At 42.6% G+C, this 24,227-nt stretch overlaps 1 pseudogene; it reads right to left on the bottom strand.

Annotated features, from left to right (window-relative positions):
- Nucleotides 1-19,667: 19,667 nt before the first annotated feature.
- LOC125081746 (40S ribosomal protein S17-like) lies at nucleotides 19,668-20,154 on the bottom strand (annotated as a pseudogene).
- Nucleotides 20,155-24,227: the final 4,073 nt, after the last annotated feature.

Genomic DNA, 24,227 nt, shown 5'->3' with positions numbered 1-24,227 from the left:
ACAGAAGAATAATTAGGAGCAAATGAAGGTAACAGAGAGGAAGAGGAAGGTTAGAAGCAGGCTCTTTGCAATGACTCTGAATCCTTGGGTGAACATTTTCCCACAAAGATGAAGTGAGGAGACCATCGTGGGGAGCAAGACCCCTGGAGGGAATGGGTGCTTTCCTCCCCAAGTCATCCATACTCAATAAGAAGCACACACCAGATAACACACACATTGAAGTCTGTGGGTTGTTGGAAGCAGACACAGGCCTGTGGGAATCCCCTGAACCAGGGCATGAGAAACATTCTTTTCCATAACACCTGTAACACTCTCCAGGATGACTGTTTTTCTTAAAGCCATAGGCATCTGTTTTTGCATTTGCTCCTTGGAGACAGAAACAGGATTACGATATATGATGTTTTTTCTCATTTCCTGCTATGTGTTGTTTCAAGTTTCTGTGACAGTTCTTGTATTCTTTCCTCCAAATGGTGAATCTACGCGGGCCCCCCACCCCACCCCAACCCCTGTTGATGGGGCACAGACTTAACAATGGGAATGTTTGGGGCATGGAATGTTCTGTAACCAGTGATTCTTTATCTGCTATTCTTGGGGAAAAAAAAAAAGTCTTTCTACACATTTCAAGCCCACTTTGCTAGTGCAATAGAATGGCCAGATAGAATCTCTCTTTGAAGATTTGGAATCGCACTCAGCTTCAGAGTCATCATTTAGATCATCATTTGGGTCATCACTGACCTCAGTGCCATGAGCCATGGGACAAGCACTGAGGATTGGAGCCAGAAGACATGGGTTTGGGGATTAGCTCTACTTGAGGAGCCGGGAGGTTCAGAACAAGTTGCTTTAAAAACAAAAACCAAAGAACAAAACACCAAGTCTCCGTTCTCTGTTTCCTTCTGTGTAAAGTGGGGATAACAAACAAATCTACTTACTTCGCAGGATTATGTGAAGATTATGAAAATACCCCATGAAAGCATTTCCATTAACTTAAAGCACTCTGTAACTAGAAGGGTTTTATAACTAGAGATGTAGCTCTAGGGGCATAGGAGCTCAGGCTCAATCTTTGCAGGTGAGTTGGAAAAGTTGGTGGACAAAAGAAATCCCCACATTGAGTCTGACTTCTTACTATTTATCATTTTGCCCACTGAGTGGGATGCTAGGGAAAGAAAGAAATCGAAGCTGCTTTCCAGTTAGCTGCCAGTGCCCCATACAACAGGTAAGGAAACCTGATTTAGAAAGTTGTTGTCTGTTTTTAAGTGGCTTGACCCAAATCTCACAGCTAGCAAGTGTAAGCACGTGATTCACCCCTGAAACTGAGGCCTGCAGAAATAGGCGCCAGAGGTCCTCGTTTCATAATGGCTGAAACTAAAGAACAAGGGCAGAAGGATCATGGAGGGGGCATCTGCCTGAAGGCCCAGTGCCAGGACCTGGACTCGGAGGTGAGGGCCACCCCACGACTACTGGGAAAACCGCCCTTGGGAGAGGAGCTCATGCTGATGGGAGAAGCCTGAACGGGGACATTGGAAAGCGGGGTGCTTGTGGATGTCACACTGGGGGACATGGGACTCACCCCCTTTGGCAGCTTGGGCCAAATCCTCGAGCAGAGGAATAACACAATTCATGAGTCAACAAAGTAATAACATGCAGCTCTGTGAACAACGGATGGGGCAAGTCTGTAAAAAATTCCACGGATGGGGAGAGAAGGGCCCCTCTCCCCCTCAGTCAGCGCTGGGGCTGACAGAGACAAGAGGCCAAGACCTGCGTGGGTGACGTCACTATGGGGCCTCCACTGACGACATGGCCCTTTACAGCCCCTGAGGCTGCACAAGAATGACTTACATGGTGTTATTACTGCCCAGATTTTCTTCTTCCTTTATCTCATTCCTGTGCTCCCACCAGTGCCTTTGTTTGAGTCAAAAGTTTAACATCTAAACTTTGCATCTAAGTTTTTCTCATTATTCAGGCCTTCTCCGTGGGACCCCTGTTTTCCTTCTAGCCATACCTCCCCTGCCCTGAGAAGACGCACCATGCATAACGTTCTGGGGAGGCGCAGCGGCTTTACGAGCAGACAGAAGTGGGCCTGAGCCTGGGCCTGACTTTTACTGCCCCTGAAACCCCAGAAGGTCACTCAGCACCAGGTCCCTGTTGTTAGAACAGAAGAACAGGAACGCAGATGTCATTCCAAGTTGAATTTCACATCGTCGCTCACTATCTCACCCCTTTCTAACATCTCCTCCAAATTTAACATCGTTAAAATCCCTACCTCTGTGGTATGGTTGATTTGTTGTTGTTGTTGTTGTTGTTGTTGTTTAGGGGGAATATATATTTTCTAGCTAGGAGATCCTGAACTTTGCCGGACACATATAAACAAATCAGTTTCCCATCCACATTCTGCTTTCCTGGGATGCTGGGAGAATTCGTGAGATGCGGCCTGCAAGACACAGCCTGCTCTTGGGAGAAATATGATATATGACTATCACATTGGACAGAATGCTCTTCTCACAAAAGGCGAGTAACTGGCCGTTAACTGGTTTCAGATCGGCCCATCCCTGACGTGGACGACAACGCCTGTGGTCTCTGTCACACATGGCGGCTTGACTCTTCTGTGGGTGCAGACATTTCCACTGAACAGTCGTCAAGTGCCTGAGTAGCGATGTTGCCAGATGAGTAGGATTCTTTCCTCAAATGTGAGTCTAACACGTTGCTAAGAAACTTGCTCACGTGTCCCTCTCCAATTGTGTTCCCACTCTGTGTGTCTTCTTCTCCCACCATTCTAGGGGGAGAATCCCAAATCCATTCCATAAAATGAAATTTTGCTGTAATGAGAAACCAGATCAGTTAGTGTCAGCAGCAACTACCAATACCTATGAAGGCTAAAAAAGAAATTCAAAGTTTGGACATAGCGTTGACCATGGTTCTAATTATGTAGTGAGATATTTTTCATTCTTGTCTTCTCTCTTCTGTGCTTCCTGCAACTTTAGACTGAGCAGAAATGCCTTCTGGAAATGCAGTGCTCAGAAAAGAGGAGAGCAGTTCTACACAGGCAGTCAAAAACCATCTTCTTGATAAAACGCTGCCCTTTTCCTCTAACTATGAACAACAATAGCAAAGGCCTAATTAGCTTAGTCAAGTCTATTGGAAGGGAAGCATCACTGACTCTCCAAAGGCAGGTTCCGAGGAGCTGCTGCCAGCCCCAAACTCAGCAGCCTGCAGGTCCCCCATGCCACAAGTGGGGCTGGCCAGAGCCTTCCTTTCCTGGAAGATGAAGTTTCTGTGTAGGCCCCTGGATACAGTATCAGTCACTCCTTCTCCTTTTCTCCTGCTCTTTTCTTCTCTCTCCTGACATGGCAAATGGTATCAATCTCTTTTTGCTTTATGTCCATTTTGTTCTTCTCTTGGAGATGAGAAGGACAGGAGGGGGTCCGTGAATGATGTCCTCACTTTGTGCCTTCTCCTAGGTGACAGTTCACGTGAGGCCAGCAAGCGGACTGTTCTCAGAATTGTTTCCCAAGTGCTTTGCTTTGTTCTGTTTCCCCTATAAGCCTCCCTGACTTATTTTTGCTCTTGAGAAATTTGAACTCTTGATGGAATGAATATGAGGAAAACATTTTCTGTTTGTTTTCTTTTCTTTTGTTTGTTTGTTTTTATTCTGGGCCCGCTATAAAATCTCTTAGCAAGTCATTATGTTTTCATAAGGAAAACCCAAGCTTTTGTCTAGTGATCCTTCCCTTTGTTCCTGTACAAGAAGGAGGGCCTGGGAAGGTTTCCTGGTACCATCAGGGGACATCACTGACCCAGGAAAGGTCACTATGGTGGGTACATGATGATAGCACAAAGGCCAGGAGTGGAACAGGGTGCCAAGAGTAACTATTCAGACAAGCCCTCAAGGAAGAATTCCAGTAGGACCCTTTATCTCCCAAGCAGATTAAGGTGCAGATTTTATTGACCTTAAAGCATGACAATTCTGGCCAAGTTTCTCTCAATAACGCCATCAGAGTAGGGAAGGAATCCTATTCTCTTGATGCAATTGGAGGCCTGACTCTCAATACCATGGGGTGGGAGTATGTGCTTTTTCCAGCTACACGTGGCCCTGCCCACCCAGAATCACTGCTTTTGAGGAGAAATGCCACTTGCTCATGGGAGTGAGCTATGTCTTGATGGTGAGGAGGTTAAACAAAACAAAGCAAAACAAAACTGTTGGGAACCATTAGAATCTGCCGTGTGTGTGTGTGTGTGTGTGTGTGTGTGTGTGTGTGTGTGTGTGTTTAGCCCATGAGAAAAATGATTCCCAGCTCTCAGACTTTCCTAAAGTATGAACAATGTTAAGAGATCCAACTTTTGATTTGGACTTGGGATTTTAAATTTAATGTGACATATTAATGAAAGCAATGTGCGGTATTTACTCAAATCATAGTTTTCTTCAGGGTAGTGCAAGACTCAGTCATGGATAAATCAGGAGCGTACTCCAGACTCTGAAAGGCAAGAGGACCAGAAATTGCCATAGGGGGGTGGGGGGAGGGCAGACAAAAAGGCACTACTCAAAAAAGAATTACTTAAGTTTAAGAGGCAAATGATACTATTTGAGGGAAGTATTAAAAGGCATGCAAAGTCATAAACTCCACAAAAGCCAACAGTTGTATGCCCTCTGCTCACCCTCCTGGCTCGGCATGTGTGTGGTGGCACTGGGGGCCCTCATGGAGCGAGAGCCCTGTGCACTTGGTCACTGAGCATGCTTCTCTCCTGAAGGTAAAGCCGTTTGATGGCTCAGCCCTTTATATACATTTGGATGTAGCTAAGTTGTGTTTCCATTAGTGGTAACTCAAGTGAACCGAGCAACATGACAGACTGAGCCTAACATTTTGTCGGGTTTAATAACATTGGTTTAATAACACTGGTTTGATTTTAGAAGGACACATATTTTCCTATTTAAAACATTTCTCTGAGGGCTCTAAAGGGTCCAGAGCATTTTTTTTTTTTTTTATAAAGGTGGAAATGTATTCCTAAGCACAATGAAAAAAGTTGGGATGCAAATGTGAAATTTTCCCTAAAATACGGGTACATGGAATTATGAAGATTCCGTAGAGACTTTCTGGGAGCTATTATTTACTGAGTGCTTGCTGTGTGCCAGCCCAGCTGGTTTACACAGGTTGTTGGATGAATGGATGAGTGAATGAATAAATGAACAAATGAACAGTCCAACAGAATATTTACTAATATTTCCTTTTTACCAGTGAGGAAACCGAGGCTTGGGAGACTGTAAAATATCACCCCACCTGATAAATCCTGGAATAGAATTCAAACCAAACTCTCTGATTCTACGTGATATAAAAGAGATTCAAAACAGTGCTGGGAACAATCACATATCCTAAAAACCCTTCCACCTTAGGCCGGCTGATGAAGATAGCTTTTATTTTTCTCCTTGAAGTTCCAAACTTCCCCAATGAGTGCCGATGTCCTCATTCATTTTCTCACATTACTCATCTTTTTTACCCACAAAATTCTGGTTGAAATTAGTGGAATCTTCATGCTTAGGAGCTTCTAATGACATAAAGAACTGGGAATACTAACCCAATGTTCTGATCTTTTAAAAAAGCCCAGACAGAAAAGAATATTGGCCCCAGCGGTCAAAACCCAGACAACTCCAGTTTTGATGGGACAGCTCCCAAAAAGTTCAGATGCTTCCCTGAACTTATCCAAACCTTGGGCGGTCTCCTGCTTTTCCGGAGGGAACATGCTTGGTAGATGATGCACCAAGTTTGAAACACATGGAGAATGCCCTCCATGGGGACTCTTGGGTCTTATGTGAGGTTAAATCCCAACTGCACATCAGGCTGCTATGGTATTTTTTTCTCTGGAGAAATATAAGCAGGCTTTGTTGTCTTGCAAATGAAATCTCAACCACACAGAAAGCACTGGAAGTTATATTAGGTGAAGTTATCAAATGTCTGTTTATGGTCTTCATTTATTAAGCACGTACCATGTGCCAGAAACCTCCATAGATGCTTCACCTATGTTATTTTCTTTAATCTTGTCAACAAACCCACAACATAGTTGTTATCTCCACTTAACAAATAAGGAAACTGAGGTCCAGCTTGATGAAGTAACATGCCCAGGGTCATATGACTTATGGGTGGCAGTTGGGATTGGAACCAATTATGTCCATATCCAAAATGTGTGCACTTAACCACACCATCCTGTGTCCTGATTAGCCCAGAAAGACATGAGCAAAGATTTCATTTGTGGGTGGATTTGTATCCTAGCTGTATTTCCATCTGACTGCAGCCTCCTCTGGTCCATTTTAGGAGCAGGGACGGAAGTATCGGAGCCAGTGGGCACCTCTGGTTCTCTTATAGCAAACATGGGCAGTGTGGTCAATTCACTGGGTGGAGGTCACCAGCTTCAGAACAAGTGACAGAAGTTAATGAGTTCTGTCTTTAACATCTGTCAAAGCAAACCATCAACGGACTGGAACCTCTGAGAAGCCACCAGAAAAAAGTCTGACATGATAGACTAAGAAATTCATGGGTGACTTTAGAAATCAGAAATAAATCAGGAGGGCGCCTGGGTGGCTCAGTGGTTTAAGCCGCTGCCTTCGGCTCAGGTCATGATCTCAGGGTCCTGGGATCGAGTCCCACATCGGGCTCTCTGCTCAGCAGGGAGCCTGCTTCCCTCCGTCTCTCTGCCTGCCTCTCCGTCTACTTGTGATCTCTCTCTGTCAAATAAATAAATAAAATCTTTAAAAAAAAAAAAAGAAAGAAAGAAATCAGGAAGAAAAAACAACTGATGTGCAAGTCAATTCCCTAAACACTAGAAACTCACAGAATCATTAAAAGTCCCCATAACGGGCCTGACTGAAACTGTGGTCACTTCACTGTAGTAATTTAAATCAACTATTTATTTTGGCTTCCCTCCTCAATGACTTGTTCTAATCGAAATGCTTTGATGAGATGTACAAAAGGAATAAAAATATGATTGAGAAGCCAGAGAGTAATATCTTGGTTTAAAACAATTGTGAACATAAACTTTAATCTCTGGCCATGTTATAAGGGCTATTTTGACTGAGTAGGGCAGAGAATTTTAAGATACTATTTAGAAAAGAATTTTGGGTTTCAGAGTGGGTATAAATGTATTCTAACACTACCTTTACAGAACGTATTTCCACCAAAATGCCTCTTATTCCACCTATAAGTCAATGCACATTTGATATCTAAAACTCCATGTTTTGGAGGCTTTTATAATAATCTATGGCTTATAAGAGACTAAGGTCAGCTTCATGCTGAGTTTGAGCAATATTTGGGGGACCTGGGCTCCTGTTTCTCCTACAAGCAAACCAATGGGTTTCCCTCCTGCTTGACATGAAGTACTTTCATTCATCTACCTAAAATTCATCTGTGGGTAGTGTGTTTACCTGAACTGGATATTAGCTTCCTGAAACCATTAGCAACAATAAAAAACAAAAGTTTATATTTATTAAAATATTACCATATATCAGGTATCTTCTTTCTAGCAGAACTAGGTTTGAAGCCCAGCCAAGCTATTTGACGACCTGTGAGATCATGGATAAGTTATTAATCTCTCAAATCATCAGTTTTTTTATCTATAAACTGGTGATAATAATACATTGGTTTGAGAAAGATGAATGCCATAGGATTTCACTTACATGTGAAATCTAAAAAACAAATGAACAAACAAAAATCAGACTTTTAAATACAGAAAGCCAACTTGGTGGTTGTCAAAGAGGAGATGGGTGGGGGATGGGTAAAATAGGTGAAGGTGATTAAGAGATAAAAACTTCCAGTAATGAAAAAGTAAGTCAAGGAGATGAAAAGTACAACATAGGGAATATAGTCAATAATACCGTAATGATGTTGTATGGTGGTGGATGGTGATTACACTTACCGTGGTGAGCAGTGAAGAATGTAGAGAATTGTCAAATCACCATGTTGTACACTTGAAAGTAATATAACATTGTATGTTAATTATACTTCAATTAAAAAAAAAAGAGTTGCAAGCAGAACCTGAAAACTAAAGGAGACTTAAAACACTAAGAACCAAAAACCTCAACAACCCAACACTGGTTTTCAGAGAAAAGTCAATAAGATAATATATGTTGTATTAGTTTGCTTGGGCTGTCCTAATATCACAGAGCTGGTGGCTTAAACAACAACAAAAAAATTATGTTCTCACAATTCTGGAAGCTAGAAGTCCTGGATCAAGGTGTCAGAGGGTTGATTTGTTCTGAGGCCTCTCTGCTTGGCTTGTCCATGGTTGTCTTTGCCTCCAAGTCTTCACATGGTCTTTTCCCTGTGTGTGTCTGTGTCCTAATCTATTCTTTTATCCGAGGAGACAAGTCAGATTGAATTAGGCCTATCCTAATGACCTCACTGTAACTTAATTATCTTTCTACAAACCCTGTCTCCACATATAGTCATAGTCTGAGATACTAGAGGATTTCAACATATGAATTTTAGGGAGAAAACAATCTTAAAACATATGTGAAATGCCTAGAACTTGGTACACTTTCAATAAATGCTAGCTCCCATCTCCTCCCCACTTCTAAGATTTGGTGTAAAGATGACACAGATTATGAGGTACATGGTCTTTTAGTGGACTTTCATGTTCTTTAACAGACATGAAAATGCAAAATAATCCCATTCAAATGGGATACCCATTGCTGCACACTGGCAGGCCTTCAGTTTAAAAACAGAGGCAAACGACTTCATTTTACATCTCAGAAAGTATATGTCAAGGTATAAGGAGGAGTTTTTACTTCCAGAGCTCTCAGTTCCCATTGATTCAACTTGTAGTCAAAGTCAAACAAAGAGCAGAATGACGGTGACAGCAATGACAGTGTGACAGAGTGGTAGCAGCAGCTCCCATTTACTGAGGACAGACTCATATGAAGCTCTTCAAGTGCATTCTCCATTTCATCTATCACATCTTCTACAAATGAGTAGCTGTGTGTGGTCTTTCAAATAAACTGAAAATTTTTTTAAGACTTTTTTTTTTTTAAAGAGAACACATGAGGAATTTCTGCACACAAGAAAGGGTAAAATCAATGTTGATTTCATGAGAAGACTCACCATCCTAGATGATCACTGTCACTCTAACTGTAGTTTTGCTGATATTTAAGGACAAATAAATCATGTCTGAATTGACTAGAAAATGCTGACATCCACTTTTGGAAGCAGAGGATGTTCTGGAGAGCAGATTGCTTGATAGGTGCTGATTGACCAGGAGAGCTGGAGATGACCTGCTTTCGAGTCCCTGTCCACCTAGCACACTGCTCTGCTTGCCATGAAGACAAAGAAATATCTGTGGACGGAATGCTGCCCTACCCCCATTGGACTTTGGAGTCGCTCTCTCCTTTTGGGATCAGCATGGCTAACAGCTCTGATGGACTCACTGTTCAAACAGCCGTCCATGCCCCTCTTCTGGACACTCAAAAGAACCCCAAGAACACACTGCTGCAGAAGGAGAGAGGCCACCACTTGGCCCCTTTGTAATTTACTCTCAAGTGCTTTGGGGGTTTTATGCAAGAATCTCAGTCATGTGAACGTATGTGTAAAACAATTGTTGGGAAAGTAGAAAAAGCAAACTTTGACATTTCCAAGATTTTAATTTAGTGGCACTTCTACATCTACCTCCCAAGAGAGATAGATGTGGCGGCTGCCACTGACATTTGATGGAAACACACATTTTGAAATGTTGCAAGTCATAGAAACATCTAGGCCATGGTGATGCCTGTCAGATTCTTCTTTGTCCACCCATTTAGCTCAATGCAAGCACCCATCAGGAAGGGCCAAGTGGGCATTGCTTTAGGTAAGTCTTCCAGACTTGAACAAAGGCACAGGGGAGACAGATGCACAGGGAGAGCTGCTTCCGGTCAGCTCACTCTCTGGACATGCTCTGGCCTACGGGCAGGGCTTTTGAGTTTCTGGCCTGCAGTCAACCCCATTGAGCAGCAGCCTTGGCTGGGTCATACACAACATTTTTTCTGTCTGAAGGATGACCTGGTTAGCAAAGGACAAATAGTAGAGCTCCCAAAAAATAATTAAGTCTTTGGACCCCTTTCCGCAAACACTAATCTGTGTGAGGTTTTCTGGAGCAAATGCTGTAGACTGCATTCCAAAAGCCAAAAGGCAAAACACCACACTGGTCAGTAACCCATGTTCCCTCCATAAATAGCACCATGCCTTTCTGAAGAAATGAGACAGAATGTTAGACAGTCCCATCCGTGGTACCAGCCAGATGGAAGCTTTCACTAACCGACGGGAATACGACAAAGACAACAACAAGGACAGACAGAGGACCAATTCAGTCAAAGCACAGTATGTCGGGACAATTCACTTAACTTACTTGGGGCCTCAGTTTCCTCAGCTCCAAAGTTAGGCTAATAACTCTGTTCCATGAAGTAATCCATTTAACTGGAACACAATCACTGAGCACCTACCACATGTGCAGTACCAGGCTAATGGCTGGTGGTAAAGACCAAGAAAATGTGAGGGCCCAGCTGAGCAGCTGCATCATAAAAGTCTTCCCCAAAATGTTTGTTGACTATGAAAGAAGGGTTGGGAAACAGATATCCCCGGGTTTCCTTTGAAAATGTGGATATTTATTCCAATTCCTTTGAATTATTTATTAAAATTATTAAAAATCACTTTCTTCTAGGCATAATGATTAAGTACTAGAAACAGACAACCAAGACCCTGGGAACAGAGAGTTAAGACAGGAACAGTGGGCTCTGTTCCAGCTCAGGGGACCTCAACTGAGCTATGACATACGCGAATAGATGCCCAGGAGAATCCGTGGCTTCAGATCTAAGTCCAAAGAGGTAAAGAGGGGAGGGGAAAGGTGCCAGGGGTGGAGGGTGATGAAAGGGGCAAATCAATCTATTACAGTGAGAAGTATAGGATAATTCCTAGGAACGCACTAACAGACATGTTTATCCTGTGAGCAGCCTTAGTGATTTCAGTGGTTGGCTGGAGGGAGGGGAAAATCGAGCTAACTTTAATCACACTCCCAAGTCCAACTCTAGCTTCTCAGAAAAGAGACAATAACTGGTCACACCATCCTGGTCCTCACAACAGCCAGGGTCAAGGCCTGGCTGGAATTACCCAACAGGATTTCAGACGAGGCCTGGAAACATGTGCATGTAAGCTTCTTCTAGAATGCGAGCTGCATGCAGAAATGGATTTTTCTCAACCTAATTTTAAGAAAATCTGAACTTCAACCTAATTTTAAGAAAATCTGAACTTCATAAGAAAAACTGGGTACTTTAGAGAATCCCATCCATTTTTTTTCTCAAGAGAAGCATTTTGTAGCCCAAACCAGCCAATGGCACTAACCACACCTATCTCAAGTCCAAGTTTGGATAGTCACCTTTTTTTATTCAATAGAAAAATAGAAATCCTTTTTTAACTACCATCTAGTTGCCTTTTCCTTGTGCTGTTGGGTTTCTTTTGGCATTCTCATGCTCCTCCAGGGGTTAACAGAAGGTTAGCAAAGATGACCTCGGGGAGCAGAAGGAGCTGGTGCTTCCAAACCTCCCTGGGCGGGAACCACAGATGGCAGGTCAAAGTCGACATCACTCTTCAGCCGCCTGGTATGCACCTTATGAAACCAGGCACACCCACATTAAAATAACGAACTGGCCCGCACTCAGGGAAAATCACAAATGCGTTTCTTTTTCCCGTGATATATGTAGAAGCAAAGGGTGGAGGTTGGGGATGGACAGAGGAGGAGAGGAGGTGAGACGTGGGGAGATGGCAGACAAGGGGAGGTAAGGAGCACCAAGCGTCCGATGCAACCGATCTGCGAGGAGACCCTCCGAACGCTGCAAGTCCTTCCATGCCAAAGACGCTCAGGATGAGTCCAATTTTAGCCCAGGAGAAATGAATCATCTATAGGGCAAAAGGTTTAAAGAGAAAAAAAGTATTATTCCAAGTATGCAGCGCTGTCCACATCCAAAACTTCTAGGTCAAATACAGTGAGGAACTGATGTGGGAAAAAGAAAGCAGCCTGACCTCTCAGTGCTCTGGGTCGGCTGGCAGCTGTCCTCGTCCTCACACCACTCATGTCCCGGCCCTGTTGGTGGGCTCTGGGAGGAAAGCTCAGGCCTCGTACCTCTTACTGCTTGGGGAATGCAGGCTGGGAGTTTCTGACTTGTACACCCTCTAATTAAAGGGAATATGGCATTTTCAATGATGATGATGATGATGATGATGATGATAGAAATACCTCAAAAAAGAATGGGGGCATGCGCAGGCTTATGTATTATTCCAAGTTCTGTGGAAGGCGAGAGGGTCTGAAACAGTAAAATCTCGTTTACTCATGCAGCTCTGAGTAACTGAAGGGGGAAAGAGCTCAGAAAATAATTGATTAGATGCCAATTCACATAGCTCACTTAGTCTGCTTTTTATTATCAGTATTTCTTTAAAAGGCTAATAGATCCTGTTCTTGACAAGCATGAAGCCAGAAGGTGGGCTCTTATCCAGTGTTTTCATTTTTCAGCCCTCAAGAGGCAATGATTAGATCTTACTATTGAATGCACAAACCACACTCACTGTGTGAACTCACTGAGAGCACTCCCCACCTAGGGATGAAAAAAAAAGTAGAGAAGTTTTATTGGAAGGACTGTAAAAGGAAGAGGGAGGAGCATTCTGGGTCTCTTTGGGCCAACTGATTAGGGATGAGTTGATTTTCTTATGACCACTCTAAAGCTACTCTCCCGGGGAGGAGGGAAACATGAGAAGACTGAACTTCAGTGATTTAATTCCAGGTCTAAGAATAGCCAAACCTGGACTGGGGAGCAAAAGCCAACCAGTGAAAGTGCGTTTGCGAAGCGATCGAAAATCCTGTGAATCCTAGGTCATTTTTGTGAGTGGAGTTTCTCTCTTCCTCATCTTATAAACTGTCACTGAACTTAGGATGGTATGCCCATCAGTGGAGGCCCTCCCCAGATTGTATGATCTAAAACTGAGCCACAAGGAGCCAAATGTGATTGAAACGTGCTTCCAGTCATAACTTCATGGCATGCTTCTCAAAGGCATCCTTGGGTCCGATAAGCCCTGGACACATTTTATTCATTACAACACAGTCTATATCAAGTTGCCACACATTGTATCTGTGTCTGCCATTAACTACCCTCAATGTATCCTAAATGTACAGGGCTCTCTCCTTCCTAATGGGATTGATTAGTGAGTCTCTGGGTGTGCCCTTGAGGGTTAGCTCTCCACTTCCATCACCTGTCCAGCGAATGAAAAGAGAAACGATTTTTCTCCAAGGAAAAAGAAAAGACATGCAAGTGAATGGATGGCCTAAATCCTAGCCTTTGGGGTTAGCTCCTAGATAATCCCAGTTCCTTCTGATGGTGGCAAACTCCTCCTGTGAGGTCCTGGAGGGGCTGCCTGGGCTGGAGCTCCTTTCCAATATTTGGTTGGTTAAATAAAAATACCTTTCAGTTCTTGAGTATTTTGCTGTGCTCGGTTTTTCTGAGCAATTACCCTACTCTTAAGAGAAGCTAAGAAGCAGTGGGGCTGTTTGAGATAACGAGACAGTACACACAACTCTAATTCATACACAGCCATCAAATTTTTTTTTTTTAAGATTCTATTTATTTTATTTGACAGATAGAGATCACAAGTAGGCAGAGAGGCAGGCAGAGAGAGAGGGAGGAGGAAGCAGGCTCCCCGCCGAGCAGAGAGCCCGATGCGGGGCTCAATCCCAGGACCCTGGGATCATGACCTGAGCCGAAGGCAGAGGCTTTAACCCACTGAGCCACCCAGGCGCCCCAGCCATCAAATTTTTATAGGTTCCTATCTGAGATGCTGTAACTAAGGAGTTTTTACAGTTTTCAGGTTAAATTCCTATTCTTTGGGGATTATAATTCAGTTATAAAATGTTTCTCTTGAACTAAAACTTGGTATATGAAGTCTTAGATCAGAACAAAAACATTATTAGAAATTTCCATAAACATCACTTATATCATTAAAAGTTATTTTGTAAAATAGTTAAAACCATATCTTTAGAACATATGCAAATGTGACTTAGAATTACATGTTTCTTATTACTTTGTTATTTGTTTATGTACAAATATGTTCGCCTACCTTTTAAAAAAAATCAGGTTTTTCATTATACCATTCAGATTACATTGTTAAATTAAAAATTACCTTTCAATATTTACAGATTAATATTGAGAACATAGCCTCCAGTATAACAATGTGTAGAAATGACAACATAGGTGAGTCCAGATATTAAAAAGGCAATACACAAATCAATCTTATTACTTTAAGGGCACATTCAGTGTCTCTTATCAGTGCCATTGTGCCCTGACAGTGAGCCCCTCTGTGTTACCTGGGAGCCGTGAGAAGCAGGTGATAACACAACCCCAGGGAAAGCAACAGGTGAGGGGGTTAAGGGCAAACCCGTCTTTTCCATCCTGTTAGAGGTGAGACGCCACTATAGCATTTCTCCCACGGTATCTCACAAATATAAATATAAATATAAATATAAATATAAATATATATGTGTGTGTGTATATATATATATATATATATATATATATTTTTTTTTTTTTTTTTTTTAAGGGAGGTTAAATATGTTTGAGCCTTGGAAATTTGTTTCTATAACCATAGCACCATCGATGTGAAACCCATATACCATTGTACTCCATTACTGTTTTGTCTACCATGTTTTTCCCAATGCTCAGCCAGGGGGCGCCTGGGTGGCACAGTTGGTTACTCAAACAACTCTTATTTTTCGGCTCAGGTTGGTGATTCAGGGTCACGGGATCAAGCCCCGCATTGGTTCCATGCTCCATGCAGAGTCTGTTTAAGACTCTCTCTCCTGTGACTCTTAATCTCACAAAACAAACTGAGGGTTGCTGGGGGGAGGGGGTTTGGGAGGGGGGGGTGGGGTTATGGACATTGGGGAGGGTATGTGCTATGGTGAGTGCTGTGAAGTGTGTAAACCTGGCGATTCACAGACCTGTACCCCTGGGGATAAAAATACATTATATGTTTATTAAAAAAAAATTTTTAATTCCTCAGAAAAGTTAAAAGAAATGCAACTTTTATGGTTCAGCAGTCCTACTTCTGTATATATATCCAGAAGAAATAAAATATCTTGAGATAAAAAAAAAAGACTCTCTCTCCCTCTCCCTCTTCCCCTCCCCCACAAAATAAATAAATCAATCCTTACCAAAAAAAAAAAAAAAAAAAGGGAAAAAGAAATGTTCAGCCAGGTTCTCACCCCTTGCCGCTCCATGGGTGTATGTATTCGAAGGCTGATAGGCAGTTGGGAAAGGTGGCTGTCACACATTCTTGTGGAATTTAAAGAGTTGATGCCATCATGCCAACTACTAACACTATATTAAAAAGGCAACAATACTTTTTTTCCCTATATTTCTAATTGAAGTCCTTTTATTAGATAGGGTTTGTTCACTGCCTCCCTGGTGTCTGTTGTTTTCTCACACTCTTGGCTGACTTACCTTCACTCCCTGGGCACTTGGGAACACACTCCCTGTTGGGTGGAGGAGCCTCTCAGAGCTGCCAAATTCAGAGTGAGTTTGTCCTCCACAAAAAAGTAATTAAAATGTTCCAATGTAGTTCCTCTGAGAGGCTAGAAGCTCTCGCGTTCTCTCCTGCTACTTTATCAAGTAGACATTGAACACCGTTAACAGTGCCAAAAATAGAATGTTTTTTTAATCAAAATAATATATGTATTTATTCTTAAGGCCAAATGAAAGTCCACTATTCTCTTTTTAGATATTTTTATTGGATGGTGTGTGCCTGTGTGTGTGTGTGTGTGTGTGTGTGAGAGCCACCCCAGATGACAGCCAGATTGTGTCCCCATCAAATGGGAAGTCCACACTGTATGCTATTTTTCAAAGAGGGACAGGGAGAATCCTGAGAATTCACCAGTCGTTTCCAATTTTTATCATTTCACAGTTACTTTCAGAAGTGGCTTACGAAGAGCAGCTCATTGAAGCCCAGGAGTAACTTAATACGTCAAGAGAAACGTTCAAAACCTTGATGCCTTTTGTTTGTAATTTCCTTGTGTGTTTTATGTCCCCCAGAGCAGATAAACAAGGGGTGTTCACTAATTAGAGTCAGAAACCTCGCAACCCAAAATGTCTGGAAAATCCCATGTTCTGCTAGTTCTAATATACCCGCATTAGCCATAAGGGATGTCTAACAGTGCAAGACCATAAAATCCCTTCATGTTTTCTGTTTTAGGGAAATCCTGCGTGGTTGCTCTAGGGTCATAAAAAATTACTAATGTGTTTTCTCATGGCACTGAGCCATAACATAAGGCCCTGTACAACGGTATTGTAAGCAGCCTGTAATCACAAACAAATGTATTCCACCAGCAGATGAGATGTTATATGAGAAAGTGTGAGAGGTTAGAGCTCGAGCCTTGGTGTCAGCTCTGAAGCAGGTCCCTCCATAGCTGAAGGCCCCAGAGGCCATGCAAATGAAAATGACAGTGCCTGGGAGATGGGGGTGGGAAGGGGGATGCCAAGAGAGATGAGGTCATCCCAAAGAACATCCAGCTTCCCTCTGAACAGAAAACAAGAAGAGACTTCAACTCTGGTGCTATCTGGATGAAGAGAGGAGGTGGAGTTTACGGGTCAGGTTGAGGGAAATGTGGGAATCCCCACAAGGAGAAGACAGGGGACATTAGTGGGGGGTCCCAGGAGACAGGGATGGGTAGCCAACTCTGGAGCCAGCAATCCTGGAGCCAGCCTTGTACCAGCAAGGGAAATGGGGTTTCTGTTTCCACCACCACTTATCTGTTATGTTCAATGGTTAGGTTAGTGCACATGAAGGCAGATAGTTAACATAAGGGCAAGGCTGCTCGCCCACTATAGGTCTGGCTTGGTAGGACATTCAGGGCTGCTTTCATAGACCAAGTATCATTGGCATCGTTCTGTCCCAGATGAAAGGAAACTCTCATAGAGAAGCTGATGTGTTTCTCCTTAGCCTCCAAAAAGGAACTTTTGAGCTGTGAACAGTGACATTTCTCCAGGTGAGTTCCTGTCCCAAGTAGGAGTGTTTTCCAGAATTTTCAGATGGGGGTGTGAGGGGATTCCATAGGAGCAATACAATCAGATTACTGGGAAACAGTGCAGTGACCCAGAAACAGTGCTGTGCAGTGGAAATGTACAAGTTAAAAATCCTGGCTCCACCACTCCCTAACTGATTTTGAGCAAGTTATTTATGCTTTCCAAATTTTGGCTCCCTCTTCTGAAAACAGGGAGAGAAATATCTGCCTTAATGATTGTTGTACAAGTAAATCTCCCACTTAAACACTACTCATGCCAGCAACTTCCAGGTCTGTTCTCGCTGGCCCGAATTTCTTTTCTAAGTTTCACAACTGTATACTCTATCCCATGTCTCACAGGCTCTTCGAACCAAATGTTCCAAATGCAAAACATCATCTTTCCTTCCCTCTAACCTCACAGATCTGTTTTCTACTCAACTAAAGATGCCATCATGTGTCACCAGAAAACTTAGAAGTCTCTCGAATTTCTTTCCCCCTCATCACCACTCTCCAAGCACAGAAACCAGCAAGCTTCAGTTCTTGATTCCGGCTCTTTTGAAGCTCACTATCTGTATCTCCAATCTCTAGTTTAGGAGCCACCATTCCAGCCTAGAGCATTCCAAGAGTCTACTGTCCCTAAGGTTGGCCCATTTTCCACCCTCCATCCAGAGAGACCTTTGGGAAGAGCAAATCCTTTTGGTTCACTCCCTTCCTTACAGAGCATCTCACTGCCCTCAGGATATTTCTTACCCCAGCTGGTCAAGATCCAGTCCTTTCTTAATACTCTGGAGTCCTATTTGGTCTCCACAGTTCTGGCACCGTAAATTCTCTCTATACTGAACTCTGTTGACTTTCATTCATCTCTGGGCCTTCACAGACGTTGTCTTCTCTTGCTGGAATCTGCTTCCCTCACCGCCCCCTCCCCTTTACCTAATCGCCACTCTTTCTTCAGGTCAATGTAGATGTCACCTCCCATAGGAGCTTTGCCTGTGCCCCCAAAGCTGGCTATGCACCGTCCTACGTGTGGCAACCATAGTTTATAATCTCCTTACCGCAGGCACAGGACCTTACAAAACTGGACTCTCTGGGAACTGTCAGTCTCTACTAGAGAGTAAACTCTTTAAGGACATTGTAACTTCTTTAAAGGAAGGAAGAGAGGGAGAGAGGGAGGAAGGGAATCATATGACATGTTAAGCACCTAGCACGCAACCAGTCACATACCAACAAATGCGAGTCTCCACTCTATAGTGATGAAATGCACATCTTACATTTCTTTTTTTTTTTTTTAAGATTTTATTTATTTATTTGACAGAGATCACAAGTAGGCAGAGAGGCTGGCAGAGAGAAAGGCAGAAGCAGGTTCCCCACTGAGCAGAGAGCCCGATGCGGAACTCGATCCCAGTACCCTGAGATCATGACCTGAGCCCCACTGAGCCACCCAGGTGCCCACATCTTACGTTTCTTAAGAAGGCCCCATAATTACTTTTTCACACTCACTTCACCTCTAGGTATGCTAAATTTCTACCATCAGCCAAGCCTCCCCAAAACCCAATAGGCTATATCAGTTTCAGAAGCCTCCAGACTGGAGGTTTTGTTTGTCCAACAAGGTCTCTCATCTCCTTCACTTTTTTTTTTTTTAATTAACAAACTTTGTTTTCTAGAGCAGTTGTGAGTTTACAGAAAAATTGAGTGGAAAGTACAGAATTCTCATATACCTTACTTCTCACCCACACCCCGTTTTCCCATATTATTAACATCTGGCATCAGTGTGGTACATTTATTACCATTGATGAACCAGTGTTGATATCTTTTTATTAAATAAAATCCATAGTTTAGATTAATGGTTACCCTTCGTATTGTAGAAATTTGGAAGTTTCAACAAATGTATAAGGACACATATCCACCATTACGACATCATACGTAACAGTTTCATTGTCCTAAAATAGGCCAGTGTTCCATTTACTCATCGTTCTCTCTTTACCCCTTCTCATCTTTTCAAACCCCTGGTAACCACTGATCTTTTGATTGTCTCTGCAATTTTACCTTTTTTAGAATGTCATGTAGTCGGAATCCCACAAAATGTAGCTATTTCAGATTGGTTTCTTTCACTTGATAATGAGCAATTAAGGTTCCTCCCTATCTTTTCATGGCTTGATAGCTCATTCCTTTTTATCACTGAATACATATTCCATTATCTGGATGCGCTATGATTTGTCCATTTACCTATTGAAGGACTTTTGGGACAAGTCGGAATAAGCATCTCTGTGAACATTTCTCTGTGGACATGAGTTTTCAACTCCTTTGGGTAAATATCAGGGAGCACAATTGCTGGGTCATCTGGTAGACTAGGTTTAGCTTTGTAAGAAACTGCCACATTGTCTTCCAAAGTGGTTGTGCTATTTTGCATCCTCACCAGCAATGAATGAGAATCCCTGCTGTTCCACATCCTTGTCAGTATTTGGATTTTCTTCATTCAAACAGGTGTGTAGTAGGGTCTCGTTGTTGTTTTAATTTGCAATTCTCTAAAGATATACGTTGAGGATCTTTTCATATGCTTCCTTTCCATCTGTATATCATCTTTGGTGAGGTATCTGTTCAGGTTTGGGGCCATGCTTTGTTGTTGCTGTTGTCCAAGGTTTATTGGAGATATTACAGTCCAGCAGAAAGATTCAAACAGTTCCACGTGGTGTTTTGAAATTCATCCCAACTGTAGGCTGAGTGACCTGTAGACTGGACACACCGCCAAAGTCCAAGAGTTTCAACATGTCCTTAGTGTCAGGATCTACTTCCATGATCTCCTGGTGCAGGGCTGAGACATGAGGAACATCATTCTCTCTCCTTTCTCTCTCCACCTCCTGCTGCTTGCTGGAGATCCCTCTCTCCAGGCCTCTCTGAATCCCCTTCACCAGATGTGTGACATGGCCCACTATCTTCTCACAGAGCATGTTGCTGGGAATAACAGTGATATCTTTGCACACTCCTGTTGGTGTGGAAGTTCTCTAGGCACATGTCGTACTCCTCAATTATGAAGGCAGCTGCCTTTATGGTTTTGGGTTGGTAAAAGAGAAGTTTTGGCCTATTTCTTACTTGGGTTGTTTGTTTTTTTATCATTGAGTTTTAAGAGTGCTTTGCACAGTTTGGCTACGAGTCCTTTATCTGATGGGTGGTTTACAAATATTTTCCCCAGTCTGTGGCTTTTTTTCATTCACACAATCTCCTTCACTTTTCTTTATTTTTTTTTTTAAAGATTTATTTATTTGACAGAGAGAGATCACAAGTAGACAGAGAGGCAGGCAGGCAGAGAGAGAGAGAGGGAAGCAGGCTCCCTGCCAAGCAGAGAGCCCGATGCGGGACTCGATCCCAGGACCCTGGGATCATGACCTGAGCCAAAGGCAGGGGCTTAACCCACTGAGCCACCCAGGCGCCCCTCCTTCACTTTTCAATGACAGTTTTGAGGGATGTAGAACCTTGCTTGATGGATTTTTTTTTCTTCCAACATTTTGGAGATTTCACTCCACTCTCTTGTTGCTTGCATGGTTTTTGATAAGATGCCCAATGTAATTTGTATCCTTGTTTCCCTATAGATAAGATGTTTTGTTTTTCTAGTGTCTTCTTCTTCTTCTTCTTTTTTTTTTTTTTTTCTTTGAGACAGGAGTGGTGGGGAGAATAAGCCTGCACAAGCCAGGGCTGGGGAGGGGCAGAAGGAGAGGGAAAGAGAGAATCTCAAGCAGACTCCACTCCTAGTGCAGAACCCAACATGGGGTTCAGTCTCACAACCCTGAAATCATGACCTGAGGGGAAATCAAGAGTCAGACACTTACCTGACTGAGTCACCTAGGTACCCTTTTTCTGGCTTCTTTAAGGATTTTCCCTTGCTCACTGATTCTCTGAAATTTGAATGATATGCCACGGTGTATACCTTTAAATATTTATCCAGCTTTGTATTCTCTGAGCGTCCTTGGTCTGTAGTTTGGTATCTGTTCTTGGCCATTATCCCTTCAAATATTTTCTCTACTCCATTCTCCTTTTCTTCTCCTTCAGATATTCCAACAATGCATATGTTTCATCTTTTGTAATTGTCCCACAGTTCTTGGATGTTCTGTTTTATTTCATTTCCATTTGTTTTTCCTCTATGCATCTCAGTTTGGGAAGTTTCTGTTGACATATCTGAAAGCTCACTGACTCTTTCCTCCTTCGTGTCCAGTCTCCTGATGGGTCCATTGCACACACATTCTTTACTTCTATTACAGTGGTTTTGACGTACAGCCTTTCTTTCTTACAGTTCTCATCTCTTTGTTTACATTACCCACTTGTTTGGCCTGTTGACTAATTTTTTTTTTCCATTAGAGCCCTTAACATAGTAAACAGAATTATTTTAAAACTAATAATTCTAGCAACCATGTCATATCTAAATCTGGTTCTGATGCTTGCTCTCCTTCTTTAGGCTGTGTATTTTGTTTGCTTATTTTGCTTTGTACTTTTTTGGTTGAAAGCCTCACACAATATGTCAGGTAGTAGTCGGCCTTTAGTGTGAGGTATTATGTTAGTCTAGCTAGGAGTTGGGCTGTATGGAATATTTGTTGTAGCTGCAGGTTCCAGAGACTTCCAATTTCTCTTACGTCTTTGCTTTATCTCCCTTGCCAGCTTTGGGCCTTCCTAAGTACTTCATCTTAGACAAAGCCTGTGTCTTGCAACTCTTGCAGCTAGAGGCCACGGCTATTATATGGAAGCCCTGCTGGGTGGTAGTGGTGGGGACAGGTGTGGGGGATGGGAAACATTCTATAATCTTATTACTACACCTCAGTGTTTTTTAATGGGCCTGTGTCCCTGGGCTGTGACTTTGCCAGCTGTTTCTTAGCTATCTGCCCTTCCTCCTTAGATAAGACAGGAAGGTTAGAGAAGGGTCTATGAAAATTAAGTGTAGGGCAAAACTGTTTGGGGCCTTAGTGTACATTGTCTGCGCCTAGGAGCAGTTTTAGGTCCACAGGTATTGAAAAGAGTGAGAAGGACAAAGCTTTCGGGAGACCTAACTTTGAAGAAAGACTGGAGATGCTGGGATTGTCTGAAACAGAATCTGGAGCAAGAGCGTGGTGGTTGGGGCAATAGGTAGTGATGTTAACTGGCTCCTGTTTCCTCTGTGGGCTAAAGGAATAAACAGGGAAGTCTTGGGCTAGGAGATAAAATGCAGGTGAAACTAGTAAGGGAGGTTTAGGTGATTCAAAGATTGAGAGAATGGATGAGTCAACTAGACAGAAACTGCAAGTTACAGAAATCATGGTCAGTGAACTAAGCTATATCAAGGTCCTGTCTGTGACCCTGTGCAGCAACTATAACAGAGACTGGAGTGTGTCTGCAACCCGGAGAAACCAGCCCATGAGAATGCATTCAGTGTAGACATTGCAGATTTGTCCTGTCTCTTTTGCTGCCTCTGACATTTGGCATGCAGAGTGAAAAGGATATAATATCGAGAAGGATATATATATATATATCGAGAAGGATATATATATATATATCGAGAAGGATATATATATCGAGAAGGTTTCCTGATAGCAGAGCATACAGATATTTAAATGTTGCGATTTGAAGCATTTCATGATCCTAATTTAGCAACTGACATGCCCATCTGACACTTTGAATCCAGGTGTAAACCCCACTCCATTCCTCCTGTAATTCACAACATTTCATTCTTCCCTTTTTGATCGGCTCAGATTAGGTGATAATAACACAACCAAACAGCCCAGTTTGCTCAAGGTCAAGAATGGGGAAAAAAAAATGGCTTCTCGTTTTTCAAACAGTTTCTTTTTTACAACAGAAATATTCTGCTTTAGTCTCACTGCTTTATCGTTATCTCTGATGTGTAGGCTTACTTCAATATTTATTCACATTTTAGTAAGGAGTTTTCCTCTTTCGAAAGAACAGACTACACTATGGAGAAGAAACCATATGAAGGAGGGAGAACAGAGCAAAGTAAACGGAAAGGGTCAGCTGTTCCCTGATACGGGAATAGGCTTATCCATTTATACAAGGACACGATGTATAAGGGAATTGAAACAAAATAAAGCAAAACCATACAGCGTCTTGTTCTTTGGGGTGGTGTAAACAGATAAGTGGTCATGGAGACAATTTCCTCAGAGTCTTGTGTATGAGCTTTACTTGAGATTTGCTTCAACACATGGCTTAGAGCAAAATATGACCACTTGTTCAAAATATTTATTAATATTTTTCTGACCCATTATGTACCAAATATTATTCTCGGCACAGATATAAAGCAGTAAAGAAAACACACACACACACACACAAAATCCCTTTATACACGGAGCCTACATTTTGTGGATGAGAGGGAGAACTTCAGTAAACAAGTAAAATAAATAGTATATTGAATGGTGATACACGCTACGGGAAAAAATTAAACAGGAAAAGGGAAGAGAGTGCTGGGATAAGGGATATGGTTACAATTTTAAGTTGGTTGGGGAAACTTTCTCTGATTAGGTGATATTTGAGCAAAGAGCTGAGGGCCGTGTGGGAGTGAGCCATGTGGCTCTGTGGAGGGAGAATGTTGCAAATGGGGAATAGTTAGTATAAAATTCCCAAGTCAGGAGAATTCCTGGAATGTCAGAGAAACAGAAAGGAGGCATGTGGCTGGAGAGGTGTTAGGCCTGGAAGAGGAGAAGGAGATGAAATCAGAAAAGTTTTAGGTGCCAGGTCATGGAAAGCCTTGTAGTCATTGTAAGGACAGTTTTTTCTTTATTTTTTTACTCTCAATGAGATGGGAGCTGCTGGAGAATTTTGAGCAAAGAGGTGACATGAGATGATATATTTTAAAGGCTCACTCTGCCATGTTCTGGGTAGACTGTAGAGGTACAAAGGAAGGAGCAGGGAGAAAGCTACTGGTAGCTTCCAGGAAGGAGTTATGGCTAAAGTGGGCGGGGGGGAGTAATGGAGGCGGTGAAAGGTTCACATTCTGGATACATTTCAAAGACAGACCCAGCAGAATTTCCTGACTAACAGGATGCAGAATGTGAGAGGAAAGAGGAGTCAATGATGACTCCAAGTTTTTAGTGTGAGCAACTGGAAGGAAAGGGTTGCATTTCTTGAGTGGGAGAGCAGGATCACAAAAGGTGTGGAGGAGTGATCATGAGCTTGGTTTGCCCTCCAGATGTTAGGGTGTTGGAAAGATGAAGAGG

Source organism: Lutra lutra, chromosome 12, assembly GCF_902655055.1.
Source record: "Lutra lutra chromosome 12, mLutLut1.2, whole genome shotgun sequence".
Taxonomy (NCBI): domain Eukaryota; kingdom Metazoa; phylum Chordata; class Mammalia; order Carnivora; family Mustelidae; genus Lutra; species Lutra lutra.
Note: the sequence above shows the minus strand (reverse complement) of the source record. Positions and strands in the feature narration are given on the sequence as shown.